The sequence below is a fragment of the Mixophyes fleayi genome, chromosome 1 (genome assembly GCF_038048845.1).
Source record: "Mixophyes fleayi isolate aMixFle1 chromosome 1, aMixFle1.hap1, whole genome shotgun sequence".
NCBI classification, from domain to species: Eukaryota; Metazoa; Chordata; class Amphibia; order Anura; family Limnodynastidae; genus Mixophyes; species Mixophyes fleayi.
The window spans coordinates 104,240,448-104,259,449 of NC_134402.1; positions in this window are offsets into that span (position 1 = coordinate 104,240,448).

Sequence of the window (19,002 nt, forward strand, 5' to 3'; positions counted from 1 at the left end):
TCTTTCTGTTTAAATTCTTTCAATGTAAAATACCCTTTTCCAAACAATGTTTAAACAAAACGGTTCATTTCAATGAAAAGGTAAAAAAGATTGGGTTTAGATAAAGGCCCAACTCCTTTCCCTAATACACTTAAATGGTATAATGTTAAATGTTTGTAATATATATTAAAAATCCCAGAAAGATCAGTATGTCGCCTTTGTTTTGTATTGTAAGTCTAATGTCCTACATGAAATCCTGTACATCTGGGTCCCTTCTTCTTTTAGAGTGGTACTCAGAAATAAGGGTTCAAAACTATTCTCATGATAAATAGGATCCATTAAGTGTTGATCTGAGTTTTTTACTGGGAAAAAAGATGACCGTGCATTATAATAAATTCTAAGTTTTGGTCTAACGGTATTTGGGGTAAAAAAAATTTTTTTTTAGGGGATACATATTCCTGTTTTTATATACATACTTTTTGTTGATGCTGTATAGATATCATTTTTTAGCATAACATTTTCTTGATCATAGGGCTTTTTGTAGAGTTTACTCTAACTTTTTATATGTGAGTAGAATCTCTGTGTTGAGTCCATATGTATAAACCATAGACATATTGTTCCAGTTGCTGTGAACATTGTAGTTTTAATATCATACAACCAAAGGTGCTGCTGTATCTAGGATTTTTACTATTTGGGCAATGCAGCAGTTAATCAATCCTATTGCATTCATCAGTAGTGAATGAGCTACACTTGTTGCCAGGCCTTTAAAACTCCGGAACTCCCTGCAATCATGGCCAGACCATTGGTGAACTTAATTTTTCTTACCAGTGTTTCATTTTGGTTTTAAGTAAATATTCTAATCTATGACATATTTTATAAATTCAGTGATTTCTTTATCTTTATTTATCTGATAAGACTTCTATATCCACCACTCAATATTTAGACATACAGGTTTGTCTCCTGTTGATCATATTAGTATGACATATTAATTCAGTCAAATGTTATATTACTCAGCAGTCACAGGTATGCGGAACGATAAATCACAGAGCAAGAAAATATACTTATTAGATGCTATCCTCTTAAAAGACTATTCTCTCAGGTTCCGAGGCCTTTACCGACAACAAAAATAATTAACAGACCACATCAAAGAGTTGAAATATTTAATTGAGTGAATTAAGCAAAGTTAAACACTCACACTTAATTTAAACTTTAAACATTAATTTGACTTTAGTAATGGTGCCAGCACACTGCTCGCATTTTTATGCTGCACACATTTTCATCTAACCAACTGTGTACTGCTGGCTGGGGCGCACGCAGGGGGGGTTTCTGGGTCTCCAGAAACCCCTCCCCTCCGCTAACGAAGTGCCCCACATAGCAGCACTGTACTATACAGCAGCCACTGTATACAGCACAGCCGCAGATGCTTCTTTGACAGTGCCCTATAGTACAGTGCTGCCGAAACGGCAACGCCCTCGCATGCGCAGCAGCTCTCTCGCGTTTTTTTTTTCTTGGGTGGGGGGGGGGGAGGGAACCCCCCTAACAATCCTGCGTGCGCCCCTGGCTGGTGCAAATAAAAAAATCACATTGACATTTTCACATATTTATTATTGCGCTATTGCTTACTCTGCAGCAGTAGCAGACCTAAATCAGTCTCTATATGGACTATCTTTATGTGTATTCTGTTGCCTAAAGCATGCACCCATACCTGAAGAAATTAGCTGATGAAGATCCATATGGGACTTGGATAGTAAGACCAAATTTGATCTGAAACCTACACAATTGTGAATTCTACAAAAAGTTAGGTGACACCAGTACATTATAATTATTATCATACAGTATTAATATATAATTTTGGGTTTTGTTGCACCTTAATACTTTTTAATGCTATGTTTATTGTAATGTTCATAGTTTTTTTTTCTAAATGTGAGATGTACCTACCTCAATTTGTTTTCAAGACACTCTCTCTCTTTCTCCAAAAGCATGTTGCTGATGCCTAATTCTGCCCCTTAAAGGAAATATGGCTTAAAGAATAACACATTGACCTTAAAGTTTACCTAAAACAATGTCATAACAAAGCCATAAACACTGCAGCAAAACCACATACAACAGCGTAATGATTTTTCTTAATCAGTGAATAACAGTATAAACAGGAAACCATGGCTTACCTATTATATCATCTGAGTTATATTTTGTTTCTTTTGTTATTAAATGTGGTTAACTAGTTCTGTGTGCATTTATTTTAAACAGTGATATATTTTTACGTTATGTTCTTTGATTAAACATATACATATTTAAGCAAATTTGAAGTTAGTCATCGTTTTACTAATCTTGAATATGCATATTTCAGGGAAGTGAGTCTCTTGAGCTGCTGTGTTTAACAGTATTATACAACCACATTAAGTTTGTAACACTATTATATAAACAAATGAAGTGCTAGGAACATGCATTTATACATAGTATTAATTATTATGAATCAACAGAAACAGAATGCTTTCCAAGGCAAAATAAAATGTGCAAATTAGATATATTACTGTTCCCTTACTGAATGATAATGGTCAAACAAGGATTAATGAAATAATACAACCCTGCAGAAAACAGACTGAAAATGCTTTATTACATTTATAAGGCCATGCTGAATAGTTGCTTTGCATGTAAATAAATTTAAAATAACCAATTAATTTATTCAAGAATAGCTAGATGGTAATTTTATTATATATACATGCCAATATTCTAATTCCATTTCCAGGGGCTATTTCTTATTGAGAAAATGCATTCATGACATCTTGTGTGGCACATTCTGTATAGGCAAAAACACTTCACTCCTAGCAACACATACTCACTGGACATGATCTCAATTTGAAATAAGTAAAACCCTTTGATTTGCTAATGAATATTTTTGGAATTTATATTTGGTTTACTAAATGAATGTAATAAATGTTATTCTGCATTACAGAGTACCAGGTCAATTTTCAAATCTTGTCTTTTGTATCTTTTAAGTATTGCTATGTATTTTTATGGGATGGGGTATGTTTTTGTTGTCTTCACAATAACCTCGTGTTGTGTTTACACAATGAATTTAATTTTTAATTATGAGTCCCCACACTCTTCCAATGGCCTATCATCTTTTCTGTCAAAAACCGCACATTCTACTTTTTTGAGTCTATTTATTCATTAACAGGGGTTTGCCCCATTAATTATCATCTGTCATAGCAGGGAAAGCACATCCGTTAGGAAGCTTTCCTGGTGATAACTTTACTTACCTTAAAACTGGGGTAGTTTGTATCGCTCCTCCAGTTACTATCGCAAAGTGGCAATGCTCCATAGGGTAGAATAGCTAATGCCATCTAAGCTTTTTGGAGCTTGTTAAATAGCTCCAGACCGCAGTCCCTATAGAAAATCATGGGAACTGTGGTTTAATGCGAAATTTAGCCTAATGCAGGAGATATTGATGATATATCCTGCATTAGGCTTTTATTACATACTAGGATACATAAAAATGCCTAATCCAAGCAGAAACGGCTGTTTCCACATGGTTTATGGCTTAATAAATAGGCTCCTCAGAATTCAATTTTAAAGTCTGTCCACGTGATCTAAAACCCCTCTTGTGTTTATGCTGCATTCCTGAACACTGTTAATACCCTTGAGTGTCTCTGTACTGCATGTATATATTTATACTTATCTGGCAAGGAGTGCAACTTTCTGACTCCAGTGGCAAACATATTTGTATTTTAGAGCTGAAATGTGCTGTAAAGCACAGAAAACACAGAATCAGACATAAAATTTGTTGACTGCTTTTTAAATCTACTTGATGGATAGAAGAAAATTGTCTAATGCAGGTATCTTCAAGTTTAGTAATGTAAAAATTTTAGCAATGTAGAAAATGTACAAAAATTGTTAAATGTTAAATAGCAGTCACTTGCTATATAAAATAGAAAGCACAAAGCAGGAGCACAATTTAAGTATTATGTACCTCAGACTTCAATGAAGATTCCCCAAATTACAATCCTTCAACCACCATTTAAGTATTAATTATCCTCAGTGTAAAATGATTTCCTGGGTGATTATGGGATTTTAATCTCCTTAATTATCTGGCAAATGTATGGATGACCATTCAATTAGGGATGTGCACTGGCCACTTTTGGTGTCTCGTGTTTTGTGTTTTGGATTCGGATTTTCTTGAGGTTTTGGGTTCGGATTTGTTTCGCAAAACACCTGCGGAAAGATTTTGGTTCGGATTTAAGGTTTTGGATTCAGAATTTTTTGGAAAAAAGCATAAAAAGTTCAAAAATCAAGTTTTTGGGCTTATTTTCACTCCTACGCTATTATTAACCTCAATAACATTCAATAACAATCATTTCCACTAATTTACAGTGTATTCTGAACACCTCACAATATTGTTATTAGTCCAAAACGTTGCAACGAGGTATCTTTCTGGACTGCGTAGTGGAGTGGTCCCCACAATATAATAAGAAAACCATTAACTGGTCTTAATTACACCAAAAAATGTATCTGGACTGCATAGAGGAGTGGTCACCACAATATAATTTGAAAAACCCTCAAATGGTCTGAATCGCACCACAAAATGTACCTGGACTGCGTAGAGGAGTGGTCACCACAATATAATAAGAAAACCCTCAAATGGTCTGAATCCCACCAAAAAATGTACCTGGACTGCGTAGAGGAGTGGTCACCACAATATAATTTAAAAACCCTCAAATGGTCTGAATTCCACCAAAAATTGTACCTGGACTGCGTAGAGGAGTGGTCACCACAATATAATAAGAAAACCATCAACTGGTCTTAATTACACCAAAAATTGTATCTGGACTGAGTAGAGGAGTGGTCACCACAATATAATTTAAAAACCCTCAAATGGTCTGAATCCCACCAAAAAATGTACCTGGACTGCGTAGAGGAGTGGTCACCACAATATAATAAGAAAACCATCAACTGGTCTTAATTACACCAAAAATTGTATCTGGACTGCGTAGAGTAGTGGTCATCACAATATAATTTAAAAACCCTCAAATGGTCTGAATACCACCAAAAAATGTACCTGGACTGCGTAGAGGAGTGGTCACCACAATATAATTTAAAAACCCTCAAATGGTCTGAATCGCACCAAAAAATGTACCTGGACTGCGTAGAGGAGTGGTCACCACAAAATTATAAGAAAACCCTCAAATGGTCTGAATCCCACCAAAAAATGTACCTGAACTGCGTAGAGGAGTGGTCACCACAACATAATTTAAAAACCTTCAAATGGTCTGAATCCCACCAAAAAATGTACCTGGACTGCGTAGAGGAGTGGTCACCACAATATAATAAGAAAACCATCAACTGGTCTTAATTACACCAAAAATTGTATCTGGACTGCGTAGAGGAGTGGTCACCACAATATAATTTAAAAACCCTCAAATGGTCTGAATCCCACCAAAAAATGTACCTGGACTGCGTAGAGGAGTGGTCACCACAATATAATAAGAAAGCCATCAACTGGTCTTAATTACACCAAAAAATGTACCTGGACTGCGTAGAGGAGTGGTCACCACAATATAATAAGAAAACCATCAACTGGTCTTAATTACACCAAAAATTGTACCTGGACTACGTAGAGGAGGGGTCACCACAATATAATAAGAAAACCATCAACTGGTCTTAATTACACCAAAAATGTACCTGGACTGCGTAGAGGAGTGGTCACCACAATATAATTTAAAAACCCTCAAATGGTCTGAATCCCACCAAAAAATGTACATGGACTGCGTAGAGGAGTGGTCACCACAATATAATAAGAAAACCATCAACTGGTCTTAATTACACCAAAAAATGTACCTGGACTGCGTAGAGGAGTGGTCACCACAATATAATAAGAAAACCATCAACTGGTCTTAATTACACCAAAAAATGTACCTGGACTGCGTAGAGGAGTGGTCACCACAATATAATAAGAAAACCATCAACTGGCCTTAATTACACCAAAAAATGTACCTGGACTGCGTAGAGGAGTGGTCACCACAATATAATCTAAAAACCCTCAAATGGTCTGAATCCCACCAAAAAATGTACCTGGACTGCGTAGAGGAGTGGTCACCACAATATAATAAGAAAACCATCAACTGGCCTTAATTACACCAAAAAATGTACCTGGACTGCGTAGAGGAGTGATCACCACAATATAATCTAAAAACCCTCAAATGGTCTGAATCCCACCAAAAAATGTACCTGGACTGCGTAGAGGAGTGGTCACCACAATATAATAAGAAAACCATCAACTGGTCTTAATTACACCAAAAAATGTACCTGGACTGCGTAGAGGAGTGGTCACCACAATATAATAAGAAAACCCTCAAATGGTCTGAATCGCACCAAAAAATGTACCTGGACTGCGTAGAGGAGTGGTCCCTATAATATAATTAAAAAACCCTCCACGGGTCTGAATTCCAAAAAAAAAGTTTCTTGACTGCGTAGTGGGGTGGCCCTGGTACACAATTTTTTACCGGGGCCACAATATAATTAAAAAACCCTCCACGGGTCTGAATTCTACCAAAAAAGTTTATGGACTGCATAGTGTAATGTTCCCCACAATATTATTTAAAAATTTTGCAGCAACAGTCAATGTTGTTTAATGTCTGATACACCTCTATCTGGACTGCATAGTGGAGTGGCCCCGGTACTAAATTTGGTACCGGGGCCACAATACCTCCTCCAACTTCCAAGTGTAGTGTTTATAACATATAAACACTACAGTAGTTCTAGCACGTCAATACCTCTTGTTTTAAATTATGACAGGGCTTTTTACTTGTGGTTTAATTTTTTGAATTTGTTGACATTTTGTTTTACTTTTTGAACATGGCAAACGACTGTTGAATGGTCACATAATGCCAAAAAAAGAGTTGCAAGATGGAATTGTCCTTGGGCCCTCCCACCCACCCTTATGTTGTTGAAATAGGACATGCACACTTTAATAAACCAATCATTTCAGCGACAGGGCCTACCAAACAACTGTGGCTGAAATGATTGGTTTGTTTGGGCCCCCACACCAAAAAAACAATTCATCTCTCCCTGTACAAACTAAACAGGCTCTACTGAGGAAAGATGTCGTCCTCATCCTCAACCTCTGATTCCTCTCCCCCTACAGTGTGTACTTCCTCCTCCTCACACATTATCAATTTGTCCCCGCTGGACTCCACAACCACAGGTCCCTCTGTACTATCTGGAGGGCGGTGCTGTACTTGATTGAGGAATTGATAATTCATTTTTATGAACATCATTTTTTCAACGTTCTGAGGAAGCAACCTCCTTCGCCGCTCACTGACCAGGTTCCCCGCTGCACTAAAAACTCTTTCCGAGTACACACTGGAGGGGGGACAACTCAGGTAAAATAGAGCCAGTTTGTACAGGGGCTTCCAAACTGCCTTTTTTTCCTGCCAGTAACAATATGGACTGTCTGACATGTCTATTTGGATGGTGTCAGCAAAATAATCCTCCACCATTTTTTCAATTGTGACAGCATCCAATGCAGCGAGAGTAGACATGTCTGCAATGGTTGGCAGGTCTTTCAGTCCGGACCAGATGTTATCAGCATCCCCGCCACTGGGTCTTTTAGAAAAACTGAGCTTTTTCCTCGCAGCCATAGATGTGGAAGAAAATGAGGGTGGAGCTGTTGGCATATCACGGTCCTCTTCAGAGGACAATATCCTGACCAGCAGGTCTTTGCACCGCTGTAGACTTGTGTCCGCCGGAAACAGAGACACAACATACGCTTTAAACCGAGGATCGAGCACGGGGGCCAGAATGTATTCCTCTGACTTTTAAAGAGTGACCACCCTCGGATCCTGGCAAAGCGTACGAAGGGCTACATCCACAAGAGCTACATGCTTGGTGTAATCACAATGGTTTACCAGCTCCTCCCTCACTTTCTCCAGCTGCTTCTTCAACAGCCTGATCAGGGGAATGACCTGACTCAAGCTGGCAGTGTCGGAACTGACTTCTCGTGTGGCAAGTTCAAACGGCTGGAGAACCTTGCACAACACGGAAATCAGTCTCCACTGCGCTTGACTCAGGCGCATCCCCACTCCTTTGCCTATGTCGTAGGTGGCTGTGTAGGTCTGAATGGCCTTTTGCTGCTCCTCCATCCTCTGCAGCATATAGAGGGTGGAGTTCCAGCGCGTCACAACCTCTTGTTTGAGGTGATGGCAGGGCAGGTTCATGGTTTTTTGATGTGCCTCTAGTCTGCGGTAGGTACTGGCTGAATGCCGAAAGTGTCCAGCATTTTTGCGCGCCACCGCAAGCATCTCCTGCACACCCCTGTCACTCTTGAGGTAATGCTGCACCACCAAATTAATGGTGTGGGCAAAACATGGGACGTACTGGAAATTGCCCATATTTAATGCCCGCACAATGTTACTGGTATTGTCTGACACCACAAATCCCCATGAGAGTCTAAGTGGGGTAAGCCACTGGGAGATAATTTCCCTCAGTTTCTCTAATATGTTGTCAGCGTTGTGCCTCTTATTAAAGCCTGTAATACACAATGTTGCCTGCCTTGGCACGAGCAGACATTGTGTAGATGCTGCTACTGATGCAGCTGCTACTATGCTGCGGAAGGGGATGCATCTACCCAGTGGGCTGTCACAGTCATATAGTCCTCCGTTTGACCAGAACCACTTGTCCACATGTCCGTGGTTAAGTGGACAGTGGGTACAACCGCATTTTTAAGAGCACTGAGGACACTTGCTCGTACTTCTCTGTACATCTTTGGTATCGCCTGCCTAGTGAAGTGGAATCTCGACGGGATTTGGTACCGGGGACACAATACCTCCATCAATCCTCTAAATCCCACTCCACTGATGGCGGACACCGGGCGCACGTCTAACACCAACATAGCAGTTACAGCCGCAGTTATACGCTTTGCAATAGGGTGACTACTATCGTATTTTGTGGTCATGGCAAATGACTGTTGGACGGTCAATTGTTTTTTGAAAGACGTAGCGGTCTTACGACTTCCCCTTTGGGAAGATGACCGACTAACAGCAGCAACAGCAGCAGTGGCAGTAGTAGGCTTACCACTGCAGGATTCCTCAGATGAATCCCGTATAGAAGAGGACTCAGTCTGGCTGGTGACATGGCCTGCAGTTCTAAATCTGATGGAGATCGTGGAGGAAGTTGACGAGGAGGGTGTTAGTGGTGTGTATCCAACAGGACCAAGGGATTTAGGTGTCCCTGTACTGATGACGGTCCTAGGCCCAGTTCCTGAACTAACCACTGAACTATGAAGGTTATTCAGGTGACGTATAAGGGAGGATGTCCCTAGGTGGGCAAGATCCTTACCCCTGCTTATTTGAGCTTTACATAAGCTACATATGGCCATACATTGGTTGTCTGGATTTGGATAAAAATAACTCCAGACCGAAGAGGTGCATTTTTTGGTCTTCTGACCAGGCATGACGATGGGCTTTCTCATCCCATGGACATCAGCTGTTTCCCCCCCTGGTGCCTCATTTACAATAACCACATCACCATCCTCATCATCAAGTTCCTCCACAGCGCCAGCTACATCAATAGCCTCCTCCCGGTGTACAACATTGACACCTTGATTATCCAAATCTGGATGTACACTGTGGGTAATCCTTCCAACATATGCAGAGGGTGTGCTGCAAATGCTGGATGGAGTCACCTCTTCCCGTACAGTGATGGGAAGGACAGACTTCACAACCACCAACACCCTTGGACTCGCCTTGGGGATTTGTGATGTCATCTGTTTAGAAGGCAGAGTTCTTTGCTGTTTTGTTGTTGTTGCTGACAGCATAACTCTCTTAATTTTTTTGTTGGGGGGGAGGTGTAGGGCTTAGATCCTTGGGTGAAGCTGGACCACTAGTCATGAACACGGGCCAGGGCCTAAGCCGTTCCTTGCCACTACGTGTCGTAAATGGCATATTGCCAACTTTACGTTTCTCCTCAGATGATTTTAAGTTTCTCTTTTTGCTACTTTTTGAGAACTTGGGCTTTTTGGATTTTACATGCCCTGTACTAGGAGATTGGCCATAGGGCTTGCCAGATGACGTTGATGGCATTTCATCGTCTATGTCATGACTAGTGGCAGCAGCTTCAGCATTAGGAGGAAGTGGGTCTTGATCTTTCGCTACTTTATCCTCCTGTATTTAACTCCCTAATTTAGCATATTTTTTCAGAAATCACAGGCTTAAAAAAATATTTTAAAAATACTATCAACAGCAGGGATCATTTAGAGTTGGATGCACGTCTGTTTTTCTGTGTAAGATAGTGGCAACATGGATGTGGTCAGGGGTGGGCAAGTGTAGACCGATTACGCTAAGTTGTCACGGGCACTAGGAGTTTGCTCAGGATTCACCAGTTGACTATGCTTACCAGAGGGGCGGAGTTTGCACAGCGGTCCTCTGGCAGCAGGGTGAATAGTGGAACGTATATAACAGCAGATGGAGAGAGGATGCCAATGGAATTGATGATAGTCAGTGTCTTGCAGCTATACTGGTAGATGAGTCAGCGACTTGCAGCATCAAGATGGCGAACGGCCGCGGCTCAGGACAGGCGCCGGCAGGAAGGCTAAAGAACCACGCACCAGCGCAGAGGCACTCACGGTCCGGTGAGTGACATAAGTGCGTGTTCACGTAACTGCAACATAATTAGACGTGATTGCATGTGCAGATATGGCTTTCAAGAGACGTATCTCTTGCGTGTGCTGGAGGGCTGATGCAATTATATGCAGTGATGATGATAATCAGCAGCACTATCTACCTGCTTCTGATTGGCTGATTGTGTATTGACAGCTCCAGTCCATTTGATTTCAAAAGAGAAAACAATAGTTGTTTATATTACATTTAATTTGTATTTTGTGCTTATTTATATATATAATTATATTTTATATAGAATTCCTCCCACTCAAGCCCGGACATGGCACTTGGCACTTCTGGCAAATGCCAGAATGGTTGGTGGACACAGGGCTGACACTGCCTCACTCTCACCGGGCCCTACTTTTTTGTTTTTAGATTCACTGCTTCGGCACTAATGGCTTTTGGCTTTGGTAAAAATTGCATTCGCAACGGCTCCTCCTATGGTGGGCCTGTGCACATTCAATGACAGGGATGATTTTTAGTCCGAGTCTGGCCCTGCCCTCACTCCACTTAACATCATTTTGATACCATTTCCAGAGCCAATCGATCTCTATGCTGTTATGGGAAGTAAGCACAGTTGTGTATAATGCACACTGAAATAAGCCTGGTGCAAATACTAACGTTCCAAGATGTGTCCGACAAAACATACTCACAGAAATAAACTTCTTTTATGTGAATCTTATCTTTATGTACATTCGGAGCGCATATGTCTCCACCTCTAAATCACTCTCCTGGAATGTCTGTAATACTCCCGAATTCCAGATAGGTCTTCCTGGAGAGCAGGACATTCTCCCGCATCTTGCCTACTTACTAGTGAAGGTGAATTGTTGCAGAATGATGCTTTTGCATCATTGTGCAGCAAGGGCAGGGCCAGAATTATGTAATTCACTGTGTCTCACTCCCCTCCGTCCTCACCCTTCAACTCCTCTCCAGGATCTCCTGGAGGGAAAGAGTAAAAAGTTGGTAAGTATGCTCTAAATAGCCCCAGACTGTCTCCTGAAAGAAAGCATACACAATTTAATTTGATAAACAAAAAAAACAAAAACAGTCACTATATAACCCCAAACCTGCAAGGGGGATGCTTTACTTATGAAGTGGATAATTCTTTTTCACCATTTATCTTCTAGTGGCCAGAACTGCATCAGATGCACTGAAGTTGGGAAGTTTTATCTAACAACATAAATCTAGCAAGTCAGTTAGGCCATGGTTTTGCAGACAAGAAACTTAATAAGGAACCTTCCTGTGATTGTTGTGTCTTGCTCTCTGGAAATCATTGTTAACCCCTTGCTGGTGCCTAGGAAGTATGTGTCACATTCATTCTGACACTATAGTACTGCAGGACAGGTTAGTTTAAAAGAATCATAGCCGCACTCCTTACCATGCTATAAATAAGCAAAGTCTGCACTGATAAATCAGGGAAAACCAATATGTGCAATAACCAGCATCATCAAGAAATGTCTGGGGGATTTATGCCTAGCAATAAAAAGACTACAGATACAAACTTGATCTTGTTTACAATAAAGTCTTCCCTATGAAACTGGCCCAATATTATTTCTGTCTCTCCCAATACAGATAGCCTTTTGTAACAGTTGGAGTTTGCACTTTCTGATGGTCAAATGCACTATTCATATTTATTGTGCTGTATACTCTTCATTTAGCAATTAGTTACCCTGCATTTTAGTTTCTTTCCAGATATGGGCAGACTTGTGGGTGATGGTATTACTATTGTTTGGTTAATATTCCAGAATTATTGTCTGAGCACAATATATTACTTTTGCAGTGTTTGGTTACATTCAGAAAGTTGGATTTGATACATAAAAAGCAAAAAAAAAAGAAAAGAATGAATAAATAATGTTTTTTATTATATCTATTATAATTTCCCCCACTCCATTGAACATCATTTTGATACAATTTCCAGCTGCAAGCACATAATTTGGGGTATTTCATGCAATTTTTTTTAACACTGCGTTAAAATGAGTGCTTTCCACTCATTTTGGAGCAGGTTTACCTTACCCACTATTCAATTAAATTTTTAACGCACCTTTTTTTTTTTGCTCAAATGGTCCTCAAATGGTCCTATCGCGCTCAAGTAAATAATGTATTGAAAGTATAGGGTGGGAGAGAGGCAGCCGCGCTCAAAGCTATTCAATTGTTTTTTTAATGCAGCGCGTTAAATAGGCCAATATGCTGTTTTATCTCGCACCTCTTTGGGGTGTGCTAAAAATGAAAAACATAAGAAAATGATTTGAAATCATGTAATAAGGAAAAAAAAAAGATAAATTATGTTTATCAGTAATGCATAACATGAAAAAGTTGATTTTATTTTAAAAAAAGAATGAAAAAACCCCGCCATAAAATTTAAAAAACACAAGAATCACTAATTAAAATATTTATGTATGTTTTTTGCACTAATATGTATGTACTAATGTGTTTTGACATGGTATAGATGATTGTATAGTAAAAAATAGTAAAATCAAAAAATATGGTAAAAGAAAGTACTGTATGTAGATATTATAAAATAGAAAGGTTGTATAATGCAATCAAGTGTATGCAAATGCATGCCAATGCATTTTTTTGTCATACATGACCGCGTTAAACCCTCTCCTTCACTCCCCTAAAAATTTGCAAGTACCAATGATTAACACGCTGGGGAAGCGTTACCTATTTTTCAATTCAATTGCACGATTTTTACGCAGCGTCAGCAAAAAACGGTTGCGCCAGCAGGTCAAAACTTGTGCGGGTAATTTGTTTTTTTAACCTGGTGGCAAAAAAAAACTTGCGGTCAATTATTTTCCCCCTTAGAGTCAGAAATATCAAATATAAGAGGTATAGCAGAATGAGAGATGTCACAGGAGCAAAGATATGAGTTTCATGATCACCATACCACCTATTTTTGTCATATGCCATGCCACATTTTTGATATTTGCAAGTTGTGCCCTATTATAGTCTACAAGCTACACTGTACAACAAATATACAGGGCCTGATTCAGAGTGGAACACAAGCGTAAGCGTCACTTGTGATTAAATAAGTTGCACACAAGTGTTTGCACATGTACGCCGTATTCAGAGTTGAAGAATCGTCCATATCTGAAAGAGTAGTAGATGCGTCCGCTTGACAACAGACACACCCCTCAGAGAGACACATCCAACTTGTACATGCAAACATGTACAAAAACATATAATTTAATATGTTACAAACACAATTGCACTATTTCAGCTTGAATAACTTCGCTAATACAGGTTATTACACATTATCTACGTTAGAACATCCCTTCCATCTCCCATCATGCTTCTTAAGGAGTCATAAGTGGCAGAAAGTCACAGGTCTGTAGAGCCCCAGGTGTGTACATTCACTTTCTGAGAAAGGGCAGAAACGCAAAGATAAGCTATGCAAACAAGCATTACTCACTCTGAATTAGGCCCACTGTGTGTATACAAGGGCACAGATGGTACAGCATTTTTTATTTTTACTTACTATCCCATCCATACCATTACTTTCATTGGGAAGGGGAGGCAGCGCTGCAGGTGCTAGTAATACTCCCAAAACATGTCAGTGACTTTTCTTCTGATATCTAACTACAATGATGACTTCTTGGTTTCCAACCCCTCTGGCCACTTGCCACATTTTTTTCCATCAAAGAATGTTTTTTAATGGAGGTGGAAAACACAATCAAAGGTTCTGCTGCAAAATTTCTTCTATGTTTCGAAGGATGTTGAGACAGGCCTACATTATTTCCATGCTGATCAAGGCATGCTGTGGTCAGGGCCAGATTAACCTGAGGGCTTTCTGGGCTAGAGCCCAGAGGTGCCCTTGAAACTATTTTAACTTGATTTTTTTTTTAAAAATAACAAATTTCTGTACTGCCAGCATTATCCAACTGTCAGGTCATGGAGAATTGCAGGCAGCTAACAGCAAATGTTATGCAGGAAGAAGGTGATCATTCAGAATGTTTATGTATTTATTTGAATTTTGTAAAGATGACAGAAACAATTTAAAATTTTGAATTTCTATTAGAGATGTTCACTGTTTGTGTTTTGGCTTGGTTTTGTCAAAACCGCCCTCGCGTGTTTTGGTTTTGGTTTTGTCTTTGGATCTGTATTTTTTAGTAAAATAGTTAAAATATGCAAACATCACATAATTTACATTTAATTTAACTTACATTATTATTAACCTCTGTAACACTAATTTCCAGTCATTTCCAGTCAATTTTGACCACCTCAGAATCTTATTTTCATCCACTTTTGGACAAAGACTGCAGCGACCTGGCTGGATACTTAGCGACAGAGCAATGACACAAACACATAGCCCTGGTCTAAAAGAATTGACCAAAAATCGTGACACCTTTTCAAAAAGCTCTTCATCACAAGTAGATTGTGTGAACAAAACAGGGAATGTGATGGATTTCACCCAGCTGTAATGCTCTCACAATATTGGTGGTGTTATCATAAATGACATATCCACAAGAGAGTCCAAATGGGATAAGCCATGTTGCAATGACATCCCTTAGTTTTTCAAACACGTTGTTATCGGTATGCCTCTCAGTGAAGCCGCTTATACACAGAGTAGCCTGCCTTGGAATAATCTGGTGTTGTTGGGTACATGCTGCTGTTCCTGCTGCTGCTGAAGGCAATTCAACTACCCAGTGGGCTGTCACAGTCATATAATCTTTAGTTTGCCCAGTTCCGCTTGTCCACATATCTGTAGTTAGGTGTACAGTGGGTAGAATGACATTTTGTAGCCCAATAATTACATTTTATGGAACCTTCTGGTAGAGGTGAGGAATTGCTTTTCTAGTAAAATGGTGTTGTGATGGAATTTGGTAGCGGGGACACAGGACCTCAATTAACTGTCAAAAACCAGCTGCATTAACTGTGGATATTGGACGCAGATCTAATACTAACATAGTCTCCATGGCGTCAGTGATCCGTTTTGCAACTGGGTGACAGCTTTCATACTTGCTTCCTCTTGCAATGGATTGTTTAACAGTCAATTGTTGTAAACTACTAGTAGTTTTCTTCTTGGTCTACTTCTGGGTTGAAGATGCACCCCCATCAGCAACAGCAGTGGGACTAATGTTCAAGAATTCTTCAGAATAATCCTGGATAAGGGAGAAGTCATCTAGCCTTAGCAATTTGGATGCAGGACTACCTCTGATTACTAGTGAGGATATTGATAAGGAAGGTGTTGTCCGTGTGGCTTTACAAACACTACAAATAGCTAGACAACTGTTGTCAGGATTGGGTAAAAATAATAGCACACATAAGAGGTGGATTTTTTGGTCTTATGCCCAGGCATGACAATGGCCTTCATCTTATCACTGGCAAGAACTGCTTCCATTGGTGCAGGACTTACATAAGCAACATCATCCTCGTCATCATCCTCAACAACATCCTCATTAGCGCCGTCGTCAGCTACACAAAAATCCCTCTCATCCTGTTGCTAACACAAAGTGGTATCCTACATTTGTGTATCGCCAGCTACACTAAGATGCATACCGCTGGCAACCGATGTCATTGCAACATGGCATATCCCACTTGGACTCTCCTGAGGATATGACATTTGTGATAACGCCACCAATATTGTGAGAGCATTACAGCGGGGGAAAATTCCATCACATTCCCTGTTTTGCTCATACTATCAACTTGATGGTATAGAGCATTTAACAGTGACATGCAGGAGATGCTGTCTGTGTCCCGAAATTATTTGGATCATTTTCGGCATTCTGCAACAGAATGTAGGAGATTGCAGCTGCTGGAAAAAGAATCGAATTTGAGGGGAAATGTACTTTAGTCCACCACAGTGGAGAATACTTTCAGTGTTGTGAAAGGTGCTGTGCAAGTCACCTGTGATGTGAGTTCAGACACTGTTAGCTTGAGTCAAGTGATTCCCCTAGTTAGACTTTTAGAGAAATTGAAGGAGGAGATGAAACTAAGCAATTTCGCTAACTATGTTGGACTTGTAGATTAAGTACTTTATTCGCTTCACCAGGATCCGAGAGTTATCAACAACTTGAAATCGGATCACTATATTTTGGCAACTGTGCATGATCCTAGGTTTAAGAGCTATGTCTCCTGTTTCTTTCCAGCTGACCCAGATCTCAATTGATGCAATGAGCTCCTGGTCAGCAAGCTAAAGTGGTACATGACACGACAATTCATCCTCCTTCAGTTTCTTTGGCAAGTGCATTTTGACATTTGGTGTGGTGTAAAAGAATTGACCAAAAATTGTGACAGCTCTGTCGTAAAATGAACTACAAAGTCCACAGGAAAGGCCATTACCAGCAATTACATCAAAGTACAGAGACTTCTTTAATGGTGGATTCCAGGGCGGATGAATTAGTATTGTGTGAGGATGATGTGCACACTGATGAGGGTGAGGTTGATGACAGTGTAGATTGCAGGTGCTGGGATCTAGCTGAGAGAAGGGAGCTGTCTGATGCTGGTATGCTTGTTAATATTTTGGGTAGAATGGCATGTTTGCAATTTTATGTTCTTCTACAGTAAACTTTCACCTTTATTAGAGAGGTGTGTTTTTCTTTAAAAAGGTACAAGCTTTTTTTTACATCTTTGTTTCCCTGACTCTTAAAACCACTGTGCTCTTGAACATAGGCTTTAGCACATGAGGTAGAGGGATTAGGATCATCATGACTGAGACTGGAGAGTGACCATTATAATGTGACTGAAGACTGGAGAGAGACAAGAACACTGCTACCCCTGTTTCTGTGTGACCAATGACACTGAGACTGGAGAGTGACCATTATAATGTTACTGAAGACTGCCGTCCCTCCTGTTTATGTATGAGCTATGGCACAGTAGAATGTCACTGGAGACTTTTAAAAACACTGCCAGCCCTAATATTTCTGGGTGAGCTATGGCACAATACAATGTGACTGCAGATTTTGAAGAACTCTGATAGCCCTATTATTTCTATTTCGGCAATGACAATTAGCATTGGAGCAATGGACCTCTCCTGTTTCTGTGTGAGCAATAACTCAGTAGAATGTCACTGGAGACATTTAAGAAAACTGCCACCCCTCCTCTTCTTTTTTAGATATGACGCTGCCCAACTGCACTAGAGACTGCCAAGAACCATGTTACCTCTTTGTGTCTCTCTGTGAAATGGCGCTAGTTCGCCGTTGAGGTTGGTACTTATAGAATCCAAAATTAATGAGATCCGATGACACAATGATGACGTTTTGCTTCGTTTTCACTTCCGATGGTGCACAATAGTACTCAGCTGGCTCGCTTGGTACTCGGATCCGCTAAGTTTGGATGGGCACGGTTCTCGGAGAACCAAGCCCGAACATCTATAGTTTCTATGACTATAACAGTCTAGGAATTCTGTGAATGTGCATACCTAGCCAAAACAAATTTTTGAAAATGAGAAAATAATTTATTAGGGTTTCATCATACGGAGTCAGTTGATAGAGGGGAGAGTCAGAAAGTCATGTCTGTCTGCATTAACCTACTCTTACAGAGGTATAATCCTAGTCTAGTGACTAGCTGGTTGTAGGTGGTAGTAGTAGCTGACTCCCTCTCGATCTTGCCATCATCATTTTCATAATATTTTTCTGTCTCTTATAATAAGAAACTTTGGAGCGCGTGCAAAATTGGAAATAAAAATCTCACTTCCCTACCTTTCACCCTGGTTTCTGAAAAAATTGTTAGTTAACCACAATTGAGGCAGCATCCTGTAGATGTTGACCACCTCTGCTCCTCCCGTTACCTGCAACCCCTCTATCATTTAATTGCACATAGTGGCAGTAAGTTTAATACATGCTTGTGTATTCTGCCCCACTCCTGGACTAAGTTTTTCATCCATGGGGCAATATGTATTGAAGGGGAAGGTGTGTATTGAGAAAATAGAGTAGTTTCAGGTAAGTGAAAGTGGATAAGGGGGTTTGTTCTTAATGTTGGCTTTGTTTAGTGCCCCATCTGTATAGAAAGTCGCATGCCACTTTTTTGTCCTTTTTGGGCAAAATGTGTCTTAGGATTTGAAAAATGTATTGATAGATTGTTGGTAATATTTTTTAAATGTTTCTTTGTCAAAAACTTCCATTCAGGAATTATAAGATTTAATATACCCCAATGGCTTAGCAGTAGGCATAACAGTGAAGTCAAGCACAACTGGATCCAGTTGACTACTCAAGATCTGTGGCCACGACTAGTGTGTTGACTTGGTCTCTGGATTTCTTTTTGGTGCTTTACTCTGATCTCTGTCTCCCTAGAAGGTTTTCCTCTAAGTATGTCCAGCACTGACAGTTACTTCCAAGTTCAGGTGCTTCGGCTTGCAGCATGGATGACTTTCATCTCTGTATCATCTCTGAATATAATTTGTATCAGCAGTCGTCTGTAGGATCAGAATCTTGTT